General features: G+C 34.9%; 1 long non-coding RNA gene across 1 annotated transcript; it reads right to left on the bottom strand.

Moving 5' to 3' along the window:
- Positions 1 to 3567: 3567 nt before the first annotated feature.
- LOC124634460 lies at positions 3568 to 13329 on the bottom strand. Its single transcript, XR_006984872.1, has 4 exons — positions 12959 to 13329; positions 9250 to 9359; positions 4350 to 8428; positions 3568 to 3795 (listed from the first exon to the last, which is right to left on the bottom strand). It is a non-coding gene; the product is annotated as an uncharacterized LOC124634460 (long non-coding RNA).
- Between the last annotated feature and the right edge of the window lie 10273 nt (positions 13330 to 23602).

Genomic DNA, 23602 nt, shown 5'->3' with positions numbered 1-23602 from the left:
AAATCATCACCAAACCACTGGTTAGGTCATAAGAATGCCTCATTAAAGTCGAGTCTTCAAAACAACTTAGACTTACAATCTAATTGTCAATCTTTATTCCTGAAAAGATAGAAAATGTTATCAATTTTTGCACTTAAGAAGAATTCTTAGTTTATCTCAAACAACTGATAAATCAGTTTAGTAACAGTTCTTTTATCAATACTAATATTATAAAGGGGTAAGGTAATTGCATGTTTACATTGAACTTGCTGCAAAACTACTGAATCGTTTTGGATAAATATTTCACTCTTGGGAAGCTTATCTGTTCCCGGGTGGCATAGGTTATCTTTTATCCGGGTACCAAGAGAAGTTTCTCGGGAACAGCTAAGGTTCAATAAAACAATTGGAAGAAGGAAATGCACTTACAGGTGAACAACCATCCAATTGACCAAAATATTACTAGTATGAGTACAATAATCAACACTAAAAAAATTCCCAAGCTAATGAGCTGACAAATGCTGCAAACAAAAAAAAATATTTTTTTTAGGCCTGCATATGTCGGTGCATATATCGAGTGTGTCGTACCTAATCACATTAAATTAAATAATTTAACATTAAAATAAAAGTTAATATATTATTATGTCGATTAGCTCAAATAAAAAACCGGCCAAGTGCGAGTCGGACTCGCGCACGAAGGGTTCCGTACCAGAGCAAAAATGAGCAAACAATCACGTTTGTTGTATCGGAGCCCCCCAAACTATTTAATTTATTATAGTTTTCAGTATTTTTTGTTATAGCGGCAACAGAAATACATCATATGTGAAAATTTCAGCTCTCTGACTATCACGGTTCATGAGATACACCCTGGTGACTGACGGGCGGACCTTTTGCCCTTTGGGTATGGAACCCTAAAAAATAAAATACGCAAAAATAATGAAATATAATAAAAGAATATTTCAAACAAAGAAAATAGAATAAAAATTTGCGAGAATTAGAACACCATAGAAGAGTCAGTCATTACCAGAAGGTCTAAAGATAAAGATAAAGATAAAGATACTTTATTTTGTAAAACATGGTACAAAGCTTAGGTGTTATAAGTAGTATCAACTCATGTTTTGCCTTATGATGGCGTACAAAATTTCAAATGGTTCTTAAGCTAGCTTAAGATATTAAAATTGACTCTATATAAAAAAAAAAACAATATTAAAATATGTAAGTAATTAAAGAAAAGACTCAAAATAAAAACAATCACTAAAGAGAATTTAAAATATAAAATATGTGTGTATCACTCACTTAAAAATTCTTGTGTGCTATAGTAGCACTTATTTATTAAATACCCTTTAAGATTTTTTTTAAACATTGTATCTGGCATTTGTTTTATTGCTTTGGGTACTTTGTTATAGATTTTGGGCGCCAAACAGAAAACACTTTTATTCTTCAGGGTAGTTTTTGAACTCACTATACTGAGACAATCATTTTTCCTACGGTTACGAATTACAATGTCCGATTGTTTTTTAAAAATATGTGGATTGGTCCGAACAAAATTTGCTACTTCGTATATGAAAAGTGATGGCAGAGTCAATATTTTGTGTTCAATGAAAAATGGTTTGCAGCTATCTGTGGTTTTTAACCCAAACATAGCTCTGATGCATCGTTTCTGTGACTTGAAAATGATTTCTCTATTTGTTGAATTTCCCCAATATATAATTCCGAACCTGAGGACTGAACCAACAATACCGTGATAGGCCGTGCAGAGCGCTTCTTTAGTTATAACTCGAGAGAGTCTATAGAGAGCATAGGATGAGGAGCTGATTCTCTTATTGAGGTCTTCTGTATGAGCTTTCCAGTTAAGACTTCTATCAATAATAATACCTAAAAATTTTGTAGTATCAGCTTTATTGATAGCTGTCCCTTGGTATGTGATGTTAATGTCTGGCGCAGCTGATTTTTGGCTGAAGTGCATTATTTTAGTCTTTTCTAGATTTATTTTTAAATTATTGTTATTTAGCCATTCTATTACTGATTTTACTGTATTATTTATTTCATTTTCATATGTGGTTTTGTTAATAGACTTTATAGTTATTGTACTGTCATCTGCAAAAAGAGAAATGGGATTATGAGTCACCTTTGGAAGGTCGTTTATATAAATTATGAACAAGAGCGGACCCAACACACTCCCTTGGGGAACTCCATATTCAACTGCACGTTTAGTTGACTTAAACCTTTCTTCTTTTTTACTTTTCGGATTAATTTTGGATACCTCAGTGTATATTTTACGGTTTTTAAGATATGATTCTATTAAGTTTAGTACATTTCCACGGATACCATATGCTTCTAATTTTCTTAATAAAATGTCATGACTAACGTAATCGAATGCTTGAGTCATATCACAAAATACAGCGCATACGGGTGTCCTATTGTCTACATTATTCATGACTGCACTCAAGAAATCGAAAATTGCCAGATTAATTGTTTTATTCTTTCGGAATCCTTTTTGATTATTTGTAAGAATGTTAAATTTCTCTAGATAATTGTAAATTTGTTCATAAATGTATTTTTCGAATATTTTAGAGATAATGGGAATTAGTGCTATGGGTCTATAGCAATTCATGTTTTGTTTATCGTCTTTCTTAAATAACGGTTTTACAATTGACGTTTTAAGACTGTCTGGGTATAGTCCTGTGTTAATACACAAGTTCATGATGTAACTTAAATGTTCACAGATTTCAGATGCAACATGCTTAACTACGAGAGTGGATACGTCATCGTGTCCAACGCTTGTGGTGTTTTTTAGTGACCTGATGATTTTAAGGATATCGTGCGCTGTACTTGGTGCCATAAACATCGAGTTATTTGAATGACTTATTAATGACGTTACTTTTTCACCTGGCCCCGAGACGATGGGTTTAACTTTTTCGATAAAGTAGTTGTTGAAACAATTTGCCATTTCCTGTGGATTAGTTATAGTTTTGTCGCTTACTCTTATGGAACTGATAACACTTTTTGGTACATTATTTTTGGACTTATTAATGATTGCCCATGTAGCTTTTGATTTGTTAGATGCTGTTGTTATTTTATAAGTGTTTTGAGCTTTTTGAGTTAAATGAATTATGGTTTTATACAATTTTGAATATTTTTTAAATTTATTTTTATTAATTATATTTTTATTATGTCGATAGTTCCACATTAGCGCTCTCTTTTTTTTACTACAAATTTTTATTCCGCGTGATACCCATTGTTGTTTCTCTTTAATACTGACAGTAACTTTTTTTATAGGAAAGCATAAATTATATATTAATTTAAAAGTATGCATGAACAAATTATAGGCGGTATTGGGATTATCCGTATCATAAATATCTGAGAATGATAAATCTTGCAAGTAGTTTTTAAATTTTTGTAAGTTCGTCTGTAAGACGAATTTTATTTAATATTTTATTAAATAGTGTATTTATTTATTTTTTATCAGAATGAGTACCGCGTATGGTGATATACAATAACAGTGTACCTTTTAAGCCTGATGTTATAACTGTCGTGACAAAAGCGAAAACTGTTCGTATCTAAAGGTGTTATTTAAATAAAACATCAAAGTAGAGTTTAATACAATTTATTTATTTTACCTTGAGCCAGAATAAAATTATTTTAAGATCATATTTTCATGGTAAAGAAGACATCTTCAACCGCCAACATGTCATGATAGTCAAAAGCGTGCAGTTGTAAACCGAACTACTAAAACTTAAGTCTTAACTTAAACCAATCCTTAAAGTCAATCCTTTGACTTATAACTTAGACTTACAATCTAAATTATAATCTTGATTTCTGAAAACAAGAAAACAATTGTTATTTTTATCATCTTCAGTGGATTCATTTAGGAGTTTTCAGATTAGAAAAAGTACAAATGCAAACATTGTTATGAATCTAAGCGAGTTTTAACGTAATCAAATCTAGCTGCAAACCATACATTTGTTATTTTAAGTTTAGCGTTAATAAAGGGAAGTAAAATGATACAGTAACAATCTAGTTGGAAGAACCCAAAGTGCATACGCCATAAACATACCGACAGTCTAACTTATCTCTACTTTTACTATACAAAAAATGTACTAGTCGGAAATCTTTTTATATTAAAACATAAGCATCTATACTACAGTGAAAGATGATATAATTAGAAAGAATGTAACTTGCGAGATGACGGCTCATAGAAAAGTATGGAAGGAGAAAACATGCTGCGCCGACCCCAAATAACATTAGGATAAGGGCAGGAGGATGATGATGAATCTATACCACAGTCTATATAACAACAGCAGATGACTAAAATACTTCAAGTGTCCTTCAATCTACGCATGAAAACTATTTCAAAAAGAAGAAATGCTTACAGCTATCAAATAACCATCGAAGGAACCAGAATGCTAAAAAGAAGATCGCACCGACGACCATGACACCCATCGTCAAGCTGCAGATCTGACAAAGAAGCTTGCACATAAAGCTGAAAAAAAGTTATCAATAAATATAGGTAATAATTAAATAATTACGTATCAGTCATTTTAACTTAGCACATCAGAATTTAAGGTAATAAGCTACAAAATAGTACATACCTTGGCATGCGATCGCGGTCACAAGAATCGTCTTCTTACAAAGATCTCTTCTTGAGTATGTGAATTTTTTTGTGAACTTTTAGCGCGCGCACATGTGATTGAAGGAGACTTGAGGGAACAATATTTAAAAAACCGGTGTGTATAATATACAAGTTTGTAGCTTATTACCTATCATTCAACGTCATTTGCTAAGTTGACTGCATTTTTTGTTCGGAGTTCGTGGTTAAGTTGTCACTTAGCCACATAGCTGTGTGGGTCAATCGATAGTAAGATAGTTTTATGACCGCAATGATTAGCTCGGTCGGTCCATGGATCATCACCACCATCATCATCATGGATGGACCATCTTGTCATAACGAGTTCCTCCGTGTTCCGGAAGGCATGATAAAATGGCTGTCAGAAAAGTCAGAAAGTCTCAATCACTCTATGTAAAATACTGGTACTGAGGTGCATCTTGTTAGACTGGAAGCTGACCCCACCATAGCTAGGAAAAGGCTAGGTAAATGATAATAGGACTATTTGTTAAAGTTGGTTCATCGCATGGGTGTCAGGACTATCAATATTTCCCCATGGCTTTCCTGCACGCTGCTTGTTAACATTTACACGGTGCAAGTAGCTTGCGCACGTTGAGGCACATGCACAGGCTACATGCATTTCAAAAACGCGCTGGTCTAGCGACTTGTGCATACCTATATCAAACCAAAATACCCACCCGCGTGCTCTAGTCACTTATCTCTTACCCCAGCTACATGAACCGTGTAGATGCACCTTTACTATAAACTATTACAAAAGACTAGACAGCCATACCTGTAATATGCTGAAATTCAGCATTGTTGTAATACCATTATGTCAACGGTGATGACGATAAAGATTTATAAGCGCAGTGGTAATACGAACAGAGATCCCATCTCTATGGTCATGTGATTTAGGAAAATAAAGGGTTTATAACGTCACATGAATTATTATTTCCATTTAACAATTGGATATCATCAAATATGACCCGACCCGAATAAGGTGAAGTGAGGAGGTATACTATTAGGATACTATTACTAAATGAAACCAGCCTACTTCGTTTTGCCTTCCAAACTACTTTACATCTCAAGTAACCCTCTAACAGTTCTACAATCGCAGTAGGAATAATTGTACCTACTTATACTGTCAGGTACCTATAACTGAATGCAAATTGTAATAATATATGTTTAGAATATATTATGTAATAAATAGTAATAAGAATAGTATAAACCGTCACATTTGTAATGCCTGAAGCAGGGCAGGGCGTTAAGCTGTTTTTCAACTTTAATATTAACATCTGTAAAATAACTAAATATTTTGAGTCGGATAAAGTGTTTTTCAGCCTATACACTAATGCTTTATTATATTTTGGTAACTAGACACTCCCAAAAGAGCCTCGTGTTATCTGTTCACACCAATAACCTATCTATAACTATTTACTAAGTAATTTCCGTGTGTTAATCGCCTTTGATGGTATCTACGCATTACCGAAACCATCACGCATCCTGTTTGTAAATTGTCGTCACTATATCCTAGTGGAAACCACAATATTATGACGTAATGCCCAATTTTAGGTGTAATATATAATTAGGTATAAATTCGTTAAATAATGAAGTTTTTTGAGTATGGAATTTACCCAGCCTTTTGGCTTACCAAGTGTTAGCAAATGTTATCAAATTATTAGAGTTAGCACTGATTATAGTAAAAGTATTTCCACTATATCAATCCAGATTTATGCTCATTATCTTCGTCACAATAACAAATATAGACTCATTTAATTCATAAGTTTGATGTGGCCGGATATTTGAGAAGGGTTATAACATAATACATTACCGACTACGTAAAGGCAATGGGCTAATCTGTTATATAGTACGGCTATAAAGTTACAAACAATGATTACCAACGCATAAAACTTCGAAATAGAATCGTCCGTGACCAGTTGGCTATTGTTTACATTTTATTTATTTCAAACTCGCTGTGAACTTGTACTGGTCGTATTTTATAATTCCTAAAATAACTGACATGTTAGTGTTTTATATTGCGTTGTGAGGTGCAAGTAATATTATAGTAGGAGAATTTGTTGAATAAAGTGGCTTCCATACAAAACTGTTGTTTTTTATTGAGAATAAAATGACGAATGGTTATGGTGCCTAAATGCATACAGTTCTCTTATTGCCATAAGAGGGTTCAATTCGAAGTGTCTTTTCGAAAAGTAAAACATAGTTACCACATGATTGTGTTTTCTGCTTCTTACTATAAATCCATAGGTTTCCACAATTATATGATGACTCCTAAGCGTTATAAACAAATAATTATTCTGTAGTTAGTTCTATTCCCGAAATTAACGTGTTAATTATAATATTTAGCGTTAGCAAAGACTGAACTGGTGACATTCTTACAAATTACTTTGACAGGTCTGTCTAAAACTTCAAAATTGTTTATGGATGAAAATAATGGACAAAAACTCTTCTTGATCGTACTTTTTATTGTGACTCAAGTACAATGCTAAGTAGAGTGAGTTACATGTGTTCAGACCTCATGGTAACTACTCGGCCTATTGTGATGGGATGGCAACGGAAAAGGAATGGGGAAACCGATGATAATATTATTTCGTTTATTCATTAAATTGTTTACATAACATAATGTTTTTTTTTTTTAAATATAAATATAAAAACATTTAAAAATATAAAAATAAGTGGTCACTGACATCGCGACATCAGCCACAAGGTACCGGTATGTAGGGCCCCAGGGACAGAAACATCATCACAATACGCGCCGTATCAAGGAGTACTGCCCTCTGAATCAGACCCTTGATCTAGCCACCTAACGAGAGCCTCATGAGGTGTTGGTCGAGGCTCTTGGTTATTAGACCATTTGCCGTAACGACAATAGGCACAATAACAGCTGTGTTGACATTCCACATGGCGACATCAACACTATATCAGGCTTATTGCTTGGCTACTATAGTCAGTGATGATAGATTGATCCCAGTACATTGTTATTATTTAAGCAGATATAGTGTGATCAAGATAATTTTGACTTAAGCGAGTAAATAACAACCAACTATTTGAACATTTATTTGCTAGCCATATTTGTACATGGGTACCTTAAACTGTGTTAGAGCTTAATGTCTAAAATATCTTTTCATTAATTGTTAGATAAAGAAATGTGATACATCATAAGTTACTCAAAACAAACGAAGTGTAACCATGTACTTACCTACTAACTACGGGCAATTTACTTACATATATGCTCTATCAATTGGTTCAGGTCAAATACGTAATTGATGGAGGTAATTCGAATAATTTGTTAGTTGTTTGTTCTTTGCTATCAGCTAAGATATTCATAGACATACTGTATATAAAAGCGAACTTACACATGCGATTGTTGGGTTACAAGTCAATAGACCTTTGATCATAAAAGTCAAAGATTCAGACAAGATTCAGTCTATGTTTTATCCAATAGTCACATGTTTTTAAAATGCATTGAATGCGTGAAGCTAGATATACAATATAGTGCAATATATTCATAACTAGCAACGTTTATATTTATAACTTAAGCTATATTTACAATTAAAACTAAAGAGAAGGAGAGAAAGAAAAGAATGAAGATTAGAAAATAGCTTACATTATATTATAATAAGTAATAATTTATACAATTAAAACAGTGAGAGAGAAGTTACATTTTGATCTTTTAGTGTATATTGACGAGTACACAGCATTGCATTTTTCGTATTATAAGTATAGTAAGATTTATGAAGATAGGTTGCCGTTGTAATCAAAGTAGTTTCGGGTTATTGTAGGTCATTTCGTTAAAGCTCAGCGCTTTGGCGGTGTCGGTATTATTATCTGTGGGAGAAAAATAAATAAATTAGTGTCGGTGTTTTATTTCCTACTTCCTACTTATATTATAAATGTGAAAGTTTGTGAGAATGTATGGATGTATGTTTGTTATTCAATCACGCAAAAACGGCTGGACCGATTTGATTGAAATTTGGTATGTAGATAGGCGATACCCTCGATTAACACATAGGCTACTTTTTATCAATACACCACGCGGGCGAAGCCGCTGGCGGAAGCTAGTATATACATATAAGCAACGGTTTATGAAGTTTTACTACTTTCTGCTAGCGCGAGCCGTTCCATGTATGTATATCCCTGGGAACTACATCGCGTACCTGTCGCGCTTCCCCGTACCAGTCGAAAGCCAGAATGTCTCATAACCAGTCTTGGGTCAGTTAGCGATTGCCCAGGTAACTGAGTTTAGGAGATCAGACAGGCAGTCACTCCATAAAACATTGGTGTATCTGCATGCAGTTACTAAAAGCCTACCCCAACAAAGTTGGGAAAAGGCTAGACAGGTGGCGATTGCAAAAGCATTCTTCCTTCAAATCTTATAACTTCTATTAATTCATCATCCTCCGAGCCATTTCCCAACTATGTTGGGGTCGGCTTCCAGTCTAACCGGATGTAGCTGAGTACCAGTGCTTTACAAGGAGCGACTGCTCCATCTGACCCCCTCAAGCCAGTTACCCAGGCAACCCAATACCTTTTGGTTAGACTGGTGTCAGACTTACTGGCTTCTGACTACCCGTAACGACTGTCAAGGATGTTCAATGATAGCATAACATCTATTAAGTATCAGTGTCTAAATAGTGTTAAATACTTACTGCCAAATATTACTCCAACGCCCCATAGGATGAGCAGTATTACAGCCACGATGAACAGTAGAGACACGATCAAACTGAGGATCTTGCACAAGAGATTACACACACAGCAGCTGAAACAAAATAGACCAAAAACAATAAAGTCCTAGGCCATGATGTTAGTGCCTAATAAGAATGTAAGTAAGCATTAGTATGAGTTTAAAATGCTTGTATTTAGTAATCATGTTAATTATTATGAGGAATCAGAAATCATAAGTAGGTAATTATTTTTATGATAAAATCGGTCCGTTTGGATAGTTTGTTGCAATTTTGTAGAAAGGCATTCTTGTATATTAAAAAATATAAATGTTTGTTTGTTAAATGCGTTAATACGTGCAGTTCCTAAATGCCCTTAAATCCTAATTGAACACGTACGAAGTCGTATAGTTAAATTGAAAGTAAACTTGGTAAACTTTACATTGTTACGTCGAAGTATTTAGGGTCAATTCCCACTGAAAGAGCAGCGGCCGGCAGCGGCCGGCAGCGGCCGTAATTGCAAGGGATTGAGCGCGAGCGCGGTGGGCCGCGCGGCGCCGCGCGGCGCCGCACCGCGCCGCGCTCTTACATTTTCCGTGCTCTTACGGCCGCTGCCGGCCGCTGCTCTTTCAGTGGGAATTGACCCTTAATGTGTTTTTGATCTAGCATCTAGATAGATAGATAGATATACTCTTTATTAAGTACACCAATTAAAAAAAAAAACAACAACAAAACACTAATCTACAGATTTAAAAGTCGGTGACACAATGGGCGGTCTTATCGCTAAAAGCGATCTCTTCAATCTTAACTACGTTTACTGTACTGCTCAAACACTAAAATCTAATGACACTCATAATAGCAATAAAATACGCAATACCGTAGTGACTGCTTGATTTGTTGCATACAATAGGTACTAAACAATAAGTACTACAAACTCGGTCACAGTAGGTGCATCGTAAAACCCTAATTAATATGTTACCGGGTAATGACAGACTTTCTCGATACTGTATTGTCACACTAGTGGATTTAACGCGTTTTTTCCGAGTGACATCGCTCAGTTCGTATACAGGCGGTTTCGCAAGGCAAACAATTGACAACTACAGGTGCAAAGATGACATTTATGGTGCAAGTAGCTTGCGCATGTTGAGGTACATGCGCAGATTACATGCATTTTTAAAACTTGCGGGTCCAGCGACTCGCGAATGTAACAAAGCAAATTCCCATGCGCGTGTTCTTGTCACTTGCGCATATTAACTTGCTCCAGCTACATGCATCGTGTAGCCTCACCCTTAAAATCGAGCGACCGATTTTGCCGTTCGGAATTTGTCGTGCGTATACGCTCAATTTAAAAATCCATCAGTGTAAAAACGCTGTTACGAATATCACAGATGAACAAATGACAATTGCGTCCCCTTTAGAAACATTCCTAATGTTGTTTTAAAATACATAACTTGCTGTGATATAAGCGCTCACACATTCGGAAGCTAAATAAACGCTCATAAACATATATGTTTTAATTATACTGTGTTGTAATACACAATTTTATTATACTTTTAATTTAATTAACACAATCTTGATCACGTTGCTGTTTATCTTTATGATTCCGTTTGGATTTACTTGATTATCAATATAACAAAAAATATAGTTCGCAAGGCGATTGTGTGTCGATATAAACAAAATGCAAAGATAGTGCTTTTAAAACACGTGTTTGATGTTTCGTTCACTTTTCAATGATAAGGATCATGATTTGATTAAATATAAGAACACTATTTATTTCAGCAATAATTTTTATTCCGGATGTTTAAATATTTAACTGTTTTTGGATTGAAGTTTATTCCCAAGTAGTACTTATCCTTTCTAATTTGCTTTCTCCGGCTGAGGCAAGGGCGTGTTTATAATACTGCTTCCTCGTGAATTGCTAACACTATTGTGTATTGGTGAAGGCGCTTAATCCATGAAGTGTTTTTGAGTTTATCGCGAACAGTCAGATAAACTAATACGGCGAAAGTATATATGTTTACATGTATTAGATAACCAAATGCAGGAGAAATTAGCAAATCCATACTACAGTTTTACGAATGAACACGTTCAGACTAACAAACTCTTCATGTTTATACATTAGATAATCCGGAATCTATAATATGTAATAATAAATGAATTGTATTTACTTATTATTTTATAAGTATAGGTCTAAACGCAGTGACAGTAACTCGCCGCCATTTTTGAGGTCGTCTCATGGAAAACGCCAGTAGAATATTTACCAGAAAGTCGAGGTCATTGGCAGCGTCGTATAAATTACGTACTTGTTAGCAAGTACATGGATGTAATAGCAGCAAATAACATTCGAATAAAGATATATTTTAATATCGTATTTAAAAATTGAAGATTTTTGATGATGAATGTTGATCTGAATACATAATACTCCGAAGACTTTTGATAAAAGTTAAAGAATGAGATGCTCTCTGTTTTCAATTGTTTTTTTCTATTTAGCATTTACTATTTATTGCTGGAAGCATGCATTGGATGTATCACATTTTGAATAGCTAATCAGCACTCGAGAAAAAAAAGTTTTTAGAAGCAAAGTTTTAATATGAAAATCAGCCGATATTTAATTGTTTTATCTTCATTCTTGTAATTCATAAACGTAGTAGGTAGTAAACCCACCCATAGCATTAATCACAGGCTTACTTTGTTAACTGATATAAGATAAGATTGTTACATTGTCACGGAATGTATATGGCCTTACTACAAAAACTTTAACCACTGTTTTACACTTGTCTAAAAAAAATGTGGCTCCAAAATGAACCATATGTCAACGTCATAATTTGACATTTTTTTAGACAAGTCTTAAACTGACGTTACAAGTTTTTGTGGTAAGACGGTTAATGTTTATATCTTTTACATGCTATTCGCAAATACACGTTTCAAATAACATCTATCTTTAGAAAATTACAATTGCTTGTGCTTTTTACTACAACGACCTTAGTTCATTATTAGAAATAGATTAAAGTAAAAAAAGTTGTTAGAACGTAAAATAGATGTAGTTTAGAGGAAATAAAGTATCGAGTTTAGTGTAGTACGTAAAACAAAAGTTATTGCAATGATTTTCGTTTCGCAGATGTTGCGAACTGTACGTGCGCTCGACTGCATTATCGAACTGATTGGTCAATGTTGGTTACGTCACTAGTGTACTCACTGACGGAGAACACACTAGTGCCGCGCACCGACAGCATAGCATGCTCGAATAAATATAGAACAACTGACCATAACTGTAAATAACAACAATAATTAAACTAACTTCTAATTACTACGCAAAGAAAATATTAATTTTGTGTTGTTCGAATGTTTGTTTCACTGTGCACGTCAAACATTTCGTGTCAAAGTAGCATTAATTTGCGCAAAAAAATATAAAAGCATAAAGTCACTATTGTGAAAAAATGCATGTTATTACGACGAGGTACTTCTGTGCATTAATTACCGCACAATTAAATAATTAATCGTCAAGTCCTTATATTTTTTCCAACAATAAAACGTTCAGCCAACAACATAATTGCAACAAAATATTTGCGTCGCGTGTGTTTAATCAAAACTGCAAAATTACTGTGTTATTATTGGGGGTATTTTCACACAATTTACTTGGTGAATAAAACACTGTGTAATAGATGGAAAACTGAATAGACACACAGAGATCACTTACCACATTTTGTTGATTTAAATTAGAAAAACTTTGTAATCACTGATCGCGAGTCTGACAGTTGTCCACGACTGAAGCCTAGTGACCGTTCTTACTATTTAAAACTATAACAAAACTTATCAGTCCTTATCGAAATTTATCTTCCGATCGATACAATATTTCGGCAGAGAGATAGGTGCACCGGCAAACATTTGTACATCTACACATCTACGTGCTTATGAGAAGTATTTTTAGAATGATGATTTATTAACTCATTAAAATGTACTAAAGTTATGGCCGTATGTAGTCTGTAATTGGATATAGCAACACTTTTTTGGTTTCGTAGAGTTTAGGTGTTTATGAATGTAACTGTTTGAAGCAGGTGCCTTGCACTGAAGCCGGCAGAGTACTGAGCAGTAGTTTTAATGTTGATTGACAGATTTATCAACGAGTTAGCACGTTTCTCAGATCTTGTTGAAGAAAATCTTTTCTCAAAACGTAATATCGAATGATATGAGAAGCATTAGATAAAATTATCACGTTTTTTTTTTAATAATTTCTTTTGTTGTTATTTTTATAAATAAACTCAAACTAGATACAACAAGAAAATTGTATTGTCTTCAACATTACTTTAGGTGTTTTTTTATATTTAATCTATCATTTCTAACATGCGTGTGACCTAAAATTAGAATAGATGCATTACAAATTAATGAAAAGGCTAAAAATAGTCATAATTATGAAATATTTCCTCATATTTTTGATGTTTAAGGAATTATATTTTCAAGATTAATATTATCGTATTTAAGATTACTTATTAGCATTATTGAAATAATTTCTAAAAAGTACCTATTTTGCACCGAGGGGAATAAAGATTACTCCTATCGTAAGATAAACATTATAATCATTATGTTTACCAATTCTGTATTAGTCAGTGGCATAATTTTATAATTTGGCATGCTTAAAGGTATGTATAACATTTTATTATGACACCTTTAAACACAATTAAAAACGCAACATGCAGAAATAATTATGAACCCATTGTAAGACAGCATGAATCGTTCTATTGTTAAGTTTCCAAGACTCTGGCTACTCGTGCGCACTCATGACCAATGGGCACTGTTTACGATATAATGGTCATTTAGCTTATCGACAGTAGGCATAATATTTTTACTGCGAATATAAAGAGAGAATGGCCAAGGAAAACAGCGTGACTATAGTTCGGCCATTCAGAGAATGCGTTCCTGACACGTCGCGATTGAACTGACGACGTAACTTTGCAATGGCGTTGCAGTTACGATAAAAATATTTTTGCTGGTTGTTTACCGTTTTAACAATTGAGGAGCATTAAAACAACATTATTATATCAATAATCAATGAATGTAGTTACGTCGTCAGTTCAATCGCGACGTGTCAGGAACGCATTCTCTGAATGGCCGAACTATAATCCAAATGACCTATGAACACGGAGTATGGAAAGATGAGCGGAGATGCCATAATGCAGGTAGGTCTTCTTCTATGTCAAATTCGTACGGTCTGCACATATAAAACGATCAGTTACGAGTGAACTAACGAAGCATTCGTGTTCTTAGAGATATCTGTCAAAGATACAAAAAATGGTCCGGTTCAAAGAAGGCTTATAAGGGCGAGACCAGTAACGTTAAGTAAACATTAGGTACTTAAGCGATTTTCGGTTATGGCACCTCCGCTAGTCATTTTGTTCTCTATGGTTATGAATGATGGCATGTTTAACTTGCATGTGACAATTTTCTTTTATGAACTGTCGAAGATCTATGAATAGGTACCAGGTACAAGGACAAACAAAGAATAGACAAACTATTAGGAAAACAAACATGACCCAATGTGACGTTTGGCATTTGAATTACTATGTTGAGTTTTTTCAATATCACAAAAATAATACACTGACATACAGTTATTGATGCAGGTTAATGAAAGCCACCAAAGGGAAGCCAAAATAAACTTGAAGAAAATACTGATATTCTTTTTAGCTTGGGATATTTCGCGAAGAGTCCGTGAGAAATATTTTTACATGTAAAGGTCTCCGATCACACCCTTATTGTCGTTGACTGAAACAACTTCAGTCTGAATGAAGTTAAGTTAAAGTTAGGTACGCAGGGCGTCACCAAACTTATCTAGTTAACACATGGCATTTGAGGGTTTTAAGCGTCGCGTCGTGGATAGACTTAACTACTTAGTTCTGCTATGCCTGACTCAAGTCATTCAATTCATAAATTAGTAGTGTCTACATGAAAAGATTTTGATATTTTAGGAGACTAATTTGACTGGAATGTCCCTATGTTTGACAAGGGTATTTTTTAGTTCAAACTTGATCTTAAGGTAATTCCAATACTTACACTGTTGTCAGTTGAAATGATTTTGGATCACAAAATTAATAACGAAACTTTTTAAAGATCTCAGAAACTCAGATGCAACAATGTTTTTATGAAGCACCTGTTAAAAAAAGTATTATTATAATAAAATGTGATAATTCACTTTCTACGCAACCATGGACAAGTTGAAAAGAAAATATCACGCTATGGGTTTTAATATTATGCTATTTATTAAAAGCAATATAGACGTAGGTACTCTTAACATGTTTTTTTATGTAATAAAACCTTTGACATATATTGTATTGAACAATAGAAAGCACATAATAACTTAGGTGCATTAAGTATTCAATAATATTTAATCCTTGATTTAAATAACGGTATCGTATATCTTGTTTTTATGATTCATTATAAGTTTGAATGCACTTATACATATATAATAATTCACATTTTTGAGGTTATCAGGTTCCAATTCATTATCTTATCGTTAGTTTTTGAAAATACTTTTCCTCTACTATTATTAAATCAGAATGAATCATATTACAGCCTCGCTGTCTTCTTAGTTGTGTGCATCAGGGTGTGTGTCTAGGTGAGTCCAACGAGGCTTTGTAATAAAAAGTTTTGTATATTTTTTTAACTTTTTCCATTAGAGCGGATTCCCCGGAGTGAGGCGGCGGCCGTTCGCGTGAGAATGAGCAATTTCCTCCCGACCGCCACGATTTCGATCTGACTTCCTGTCTGGGCAGCGATTTTAAAATTTATAGAATCGCTTTACATGAAATTGAAAATAAGAACAAAGGTGCCTCGTGTGTTCGAAGAAGCTATACCTTTAAGAACGACGATTTTCGTGATCTGCATATATGTTATGATTTAACACTTGACAATTTGATACAACTAATACCTACAACATATCCTTGCAGTGGAAAATCAGCTTAGACTGGAAATACTACGAAACGGTTTAACATTTAAGTATTATTCTTCAAAATTGTATCCCATTCATTTACATTATTATATTATTTCAACATTAAGATATAGCAGCAATTTTTATAGCAACAGTCGCCTTAGTTTGTGCTTTCTAAAGTCTATAAATCAGGGTGATTGCAGATCGGGCCCGTAAGTCTCTATTGCCTGAACAATGCGTCCCTGGAATAACGAACTCAATTGTGTTAAGTCAGTTGCACCTGAGCGAACCTAGCTTTTTCGTAACGACGCCCCTTTAGTTTTGTTCAATGACGGATACCGGAGGTACTTTAGCTACATGAAGAATTTTGATATTATTTTGAAAGAAAGAGGACTTGGAATGGAGAAAGATATACTGGATGTAATTTAGACGGTTATGTGGAGGCTTCAAAACTATGATTACAAACCGACAAATATATAGTAAGATCAGCGTTAGAAAGCTCTAAAGTGCACACAGTTTATTGCCCCTTACATTAACAGTATCCAGTCGTAATCTGATTATGGTGTGTTTACTCGCTCTGGACCACCGAGTTTTAATGTTCAGTGCTAGATAAAGATACATTAAAACATTTAAGTGGTTTTCTTTAGTAAGGTTTTAGGATCCAACTCTTCAACATTTCGAAAAAGAAACACAAACTAAAAATGAAAGTCCTCAGTGCATAGCAAATATTAAATAACAAAATTATAGACAATAACGAAACTATATGGTTTATAACTTTGCTGTAAATATCTCTAAGTAAATAATTTACTCTTGCTTTACTTTATTTGGTTTAAATAAAACTCGATGTTAAACTTATCTGTTCATCTGTACATTAGTTAAGGTAGACTGTTTCATTTATTTCGTAACACAAGAGAACATGAATAGATAGACGCCAATCTATTCATGTTCTCTTGTGTTATCTTTGCGACGCAGATTACCATAATATTATGATTGTTTTCTAACTGAAAAAGCTACGAGTTTTTATTCAGTAACGCTACACTAAAATAGAAGTAAATATTTAGTTTGAAATCGCAGAAAATTCGAATCCATTCCATTTAGATGAAACAGCAGCAGATATTTTAAAATGAACCTCATTGGCAAGTTTCGAAATTTCATCAAAGTCCAGAAATGAAAAAGACTTCGTTGGTCACAAGTTCGATTCGCAACTTGAACTGCTCCGGTCGAAACGTTCCGTGATTGCACTCAGTCTTGAAAATTTCGAGCAAATACTTTACAAGCTTTGGCGTAGTTTCGGAACGCACGATGAGACTTTAAATGAAATATTACTTGTGGGTCAGTTCGCCGGTTGGCTAAGTTCGATTTATACTGAATTGTAAATGTAGCTATGTCATGCAATAAGCTCGAGTCTGACATCCCAAGTATTTTGTGCGAAGAAAGGAAATCCATTACTAAGAAACTCCACAGTGGGGTTCCATATAAACACACATTTACACACAGTTGGGTTTCACAAATATTTATGTAATGGTATTTCTTTATGTGGGAGCTCTATCTTATGTAATGAACGTAATATTATCGAAGAAAAGTAAGCTGACTAATAAATCGCATGTGATTCATAAAATTTTTTTATTGTATCACTAGCTTCTGCCCGCGACTTCGTCCGCGGATGCTGTCCCTTATGCCAGCGACTACGGGGTCAGCAAAATCAAAGATCTGAATAGTCGCAATAGACGTGACCATAGGGATAAAAGTAGTGATTCTAATTCGTCCGCATTTAAGTTGTGTGTGGTAAAAATATTACGTAAAAAAACATTAAATAGATGACAAAGTCGTGGTGACTTAGTGGAATTCGTGGTGGTTTAGTGGGTAGAGAACCAATCTCTTAAGTATGAGCGTGCGTCTTTGAGTCCAGGTCTGGCAAGTGCCTGCCAATGCAACTTTTCTAAGTTCGTATGTACTTTCTACGTATATTTTGGATACCAATGACCGTTATTTGGAGGGGATGTTAAACTGTAGGTTCCGACTGTCATTGAACATTCCATTCTTGGCAGTCGTTATGGGTAGTCAGAAGCCAGTAAGTCTTACCAAGGGGTGTTGGGTTGAGTGGGTAACCGGGTTGTGGAGGTCAGATAGGCAGTCGCTCCTTGTAAAACTCTGGTACTCAGTTGCATCGTGACTGGAAGTCGACCCTAACATAATTGGGACAAAGGCTCTTGAGATAATAACGACAATAATAATGAGATATAGGTACCGCAGGACATCTGAGGCTGATGACGGGGAGTAGCGACCCCGCGGGGCTGTATATACTGAGTTCTCCAGGGAGTGTATACTGTCCCCCATCTCCGGCCGGTCGGAGTGAACCATGACGGGGATAGGTCTCACGCCTCTGGCTTGGCTTGGCCGTCCAGAGTGGAGTCGCTAGAGCAGGATTAGTAGCCCTGCTCGGAGGGTAGGTGCCTCATGGTAAGCACAGGGAGCGCGTAATCTGCGTTTAAAGTCCGCCGAGGTATCTTCACCCTTCAGCCACTCATGTCCCTGTTGCCCTCTTGTTGCTATTCAGTGACTGGTTCCCGGGGGCTCAGTAAGTGAGGTGGCGAGTCTCCACCTGCCGTTTTTACATGTACCTAATACATTGTCATCCACTAACATCCCATCACAATAGCCCAAGTAGTTTTCCTCCATAGTTAGCAATAGTTTAGCACAGAACCGGGGATTGTCTTTTTTTTAACGACGTCCGCCGGGGATTGTCCTTGGATTCATTTCTATAGTGTATAAAGGGATAATCGTCGGTTTTGTGTCACCATTTCATTAAAGTTGTCTCAAAAGGACTTCAGCGTGTTGGCTTCGGCCCCACGTTTGCCTCCCAAAAATTCGGAACTCTGTAGTCCCGAGGTCTGGAAGAGACATACAAAATAATAATGAGATGTAACGCAACAAAGTTAGAGAGTGGGGGCTCGTGACGCCACGTCTAGGTATGTAAAATTTGTACTAAGCAGTGACTTAACACGAAATTAAAGCGTTATTGTATCTTCGTTATTATTTGTTTGTGTGAGAGAGAATAGAAAAATGCGTCAATAGAGAGTGCTTATCAGATTGAACCACTTTTGCTAAAACGTCATATCTTCATATGCTTCATATAGTCTAGCAGGGCTCCTGGAGTTCCACATCAGGTGTTTTACATCTTCAATTTTTATAAGTCAACAGAGAGTGCTTATCAGATTGAACAACTTTTGCTAAAACGTCATACCTCTATATGCTATAGTCTAGCTGGGCCCCTGGAGTTCCACATCAGATGTTTTAGATCTTCAATTTGTATAAGTCAATAGTAAGTGCTTATCAAATTGAAAAACTTTTGCTAAAACGTCATACCTGTATATGGTACAGAGAAGCTGGGCTCTTGGGGTTCCACATCAGGTGTTCCAGATCTTAAAATTTATTATCTCAGCTGAAAATGCTCATCAAATGAAACAATTTTTGCCACGGCACCATATTTGTATCTCTTATAGTTTTATTGGTCTGTTGGAGTTCTGCATCAGGTCTTCAAGTTTCGAAGATAAATTATAGCCTATATGTTGACCAGGCTTAATACTGATACAACAAAGAAAAAATCATTGAAATCCGTTCAGTAGTTCGGAAGATTAGCGTGTACAAACAAACAGACATACAGACATACAGACATACAGACATACAGACACAATTTTTTTTTTGGATTTGTGCTCCATTACTGTTTCTAAACCCCACCCAATTATTATTTTTTTAATATATTCAATGTACAGACACAGTTTTTTTACAGATTTATTATATGTATAGATTTGGACAACTAATGAAATTCTGACTCATCGATAATTATCGTTCTACGTAAGCCCACCTAAATTGCAAAGATAGATAAGGAGCATTCATAATAAGTATAATAGATGAATAAACATTCGCAGATATTTTGTTTTGTTTTTTTCTTTCCTTGCATGGGGAAACTCCTTATGAGATTCCTCTACAGACGTTCGGTCACGTACCGGACTTTTACCTTCTAAAATCTCTCTGATGCTGCTTTCTTTTACTTCATCGAAGGTACAGGTATCATCGGACCGTTCTTCCCGCACATAATATGGAAATAGTTATGCTTTTTAGTCCCTTAAAAATATTGTTTTAGGCGAATCCGTGTAATTCAGCAACATTGATAAAAAAATTGCCAAGATATTTTAGAATTAACTAGTTATTATCCATAGTTCTGCTCGTATCTTAGCATCTTCTTTATCTTCTTATTGTTCCGATCGATGACTGCGATCCATTCCTTTGCGAGATTTGTGTTGTATGTGTCTGTTTACTTTGGAGAAAATAGTCATTATGACATTGATTGAGAACATATCTACACTTCTAAACAGATATGATGAACAAAGGGCCCGATATTTCTGTTGTGCGAAAAAAAACGCAAATATGTTAGATTGCCTTTCGTTTGGTTTTAATCTTATCAGCAGCAAGATAATATAGAGGTATAAATAGTTTTAGTGCCTCGTGTATCCATAAATTTTGTACCTGATAGTAGGTACCTGTGCCCGTGATGGCTTGATATAACAGTGTTTGTACTTTTTAAGCTGTCGTAAATTTTGCACTTTAATACTCGTAAATGGTGGTGATGTTTGCTTGATTTCGATGCTTTTCTAACGTGATATTTTTACGCATTTATTGCTTCATTACATGAAATGTAATTTATAATATAAAGTCTACACGAATTCATTTCAAAGACATTTCCAAATTAAGAACTATCTGTAGGCTTTGTCCGTACAACAAATTTGTACTTAAACCGACCTTTCTAGAACACTAACACAAAACCCTAAGTTTAAAAACAATCCTTTGAATACACCTCTCGATAAACCGTGATACCAACTCCGCCCAAGTCTCTAATTCAAACACTCTCAAACTCAAACTATAAGTCATCCTTAATACCTAAGTAAGTACGTATTTGTCTTTGAATAGAACTACGAGCATACGGCTATAAAGTTTCCACCAATTAATATTTGCTAAAGGTACTTTGGTAGTTCCAGAACTTAGATGCAGTTCCAAACTGCTGAGACCAAACACATACAGATCTCTAATTAAATGCTTTCACGATATATTGATGTTAGGGATGGGAAAGCTGGTACGCGTATTATCGAAAAGACAAAGATTAGCTTTTATAGAGTAGAAAGAAATGACGATCAGTTCTTGACTCACTTTCTTACTGATGAACATTTTATGTGCTATATAAGGGCTGGAGATCAAGTACATATTTGTAAAGGTGAATATTGGTTGTATATTTTTTTCGAATGGCTTTATGTATTAAAGGTAAATAGAAATAAATCCTACTGTAAAAATAAGTTAATTTTATCATTCAATAAATTCGATGCTTCTTTCAAGTAGATAGAAGATACGAATAATTGATTATGTTTAATTGAAGTGTTTTTTTTACCTCAAAGTAGGAAACCTTCGTAGTTACCACCCAAGCAGTTACCTATCTGATAACAAGGTATGGAGATTACGTTAAATATGCTTGCATTAGGTACGTGCTTCATTCATATCTAGAGGTATATTTGAGATATCATTATATCTCGTCCCTTAAAAATGAATCACAATGTGTTTGGTAAACGCGGGTGAGTCATTACACGTGGATTATATTGGACTATACATATATAGAAAAAATATAAAAATATATGTCTAACTGTCTACGTTTATTCGGTCTTGCCTAACAGTCTGATAAATCGATCGCCATTGAGCTATTGCTTATCACATATTGTCAATGAAAAACCACCGATCTCGCCGAGTACTTCATTAGTGTTATTGTAGGAACAGCCATAATTAAATTTCTGCTAACTCGTCATTTAGGAGAAAGGAACAACAAAGGACATGCCTACCACAGGATATAACATCTTAACAGACTTTCTGGGACACAGAGGGGTCTTAGAAGGAAATGGATAGTTACTCAAACAGAGATTCAGTGTGGCATGCGTAGCTTAACCTCGTTCGTTCTTTGCGGCTGGTACTAAATCATCCTTAAATATTATGCTAAAAAAACGAACTAATAATTTTCAAATATAATGTTTTCAAAGAGTTAAAGCTACTCTATTTGCCAAACCAACATCATACGCAGAGAAATTCTTAATAGAAAATTAATACAGCTACCCACAAATACGTAATCAGTGCACTAGCGTTAATAATGCAGTGTTGACACCTAACAAACAGAGTCATATGCTTACATACAACTAATTACGTGTCTAACATTTAATTAGTATGATGGCCATTCAACCGTACAGATCTGATAAAGGTTAACCAATATTAATTGAGCAACCAGATTTGGTGCGAAATTAGTTCGGATTTTCATCATAAATGTTCGTACTTGACGGCTTGATGGGGTTTTAAATGCTGGATTTTGTATTTGAACTTTAACTTTGTGGTTTCATGTTAATAGAGTCGTATTTTGAAGAGCCTTGTTCATTCTAAGATTTAGTGAGATAAGTTCCAATATGTCTACCTACTGAAAAGCAAATCTATCAATACTTTTTTCAGTTATTGGGTTAATAGCAATATAAATACGTTCTTTTGTATAGGTATGTTTCCTTCGAACAGATAACAAAAATTCCGGGTATAAGTCCGCATATCGGCAAAGTTCCATAATATATCTCAAATCTTATCGTAATTAATATAACACATGATATTCGATAATAATATACAATACAGTGTTATGTTCTTGAATGTTTCCTTTTATTTATCGATATATTTTTATCTTTCCCATGTCTATACTGAGGTCATCTTTCAGGTTCGGAGGCGATTGCAATGAAGTGGGAGACTGACTGCAGTATCCAAAGAGATGAGTATATGTTTAATGTTTTCAACATTATTCAACGTAATCGTTTTAGATAGAGGAGCATGTATGTAGTGTGTTTGAATGTAGTCATCCAAACACACTACATGTTTATTACTACTGTTCATGTATTAATTTTAATGTATTTTACTGTTTTATTTTGTTTCAGAATTATTGGCCAAATTATAGACCTTAAGGGTTTTATGGAAAACTTAAATTATGACCTGGGATTGCCAGTATTTTGCAGACTAAAACCCATTAATGGTCCTGCAATTACCCCTTGCGTTCCGGGGTTCCACAACATACTCTCGGGAAATACATTTATAAGGGTTGGTGACACGCAACGTCGAAAGAACTCCCGTTGGCAAAAGATCCTAAGAAAAACAAACATAGGAAACCGAGCTACACTTTACTCGACCTAAGTACTAAGCAGTCTCAAAAGGTCTCAAAAGAAAAATAAATTCTCATTTGCTAAGCAAAAATAAAGGCAGTTCACGTCAGTAGCTTAAATGATGCTGAAGATTGCGTCCTTTTGTAGGAACCCATCCATATAACAAAGTCGGGGACAAGGCTGGCTACCGCATCATCATCCA

This window comes from Helicoverpa zea, chromosome 11, assembly GCF_022581195.2.
Source record: "Helicoverpa zea isolate HzStark_Cry1AcR chromosome 11, ilHelZeax1.1, whole genome shotgun sequence".
NCBI classification, from domain to species: Eukaryota; Metazoa; Arthropoda; class Insecta; order Lepidoptera; family Noctuidae; genus Helicoverpa; species Helicoverpa zea.
Note: the sequence above shows the minus strand (reverse complement) of the source record. Positions and strands in the feature narration are given on the sequence as shown.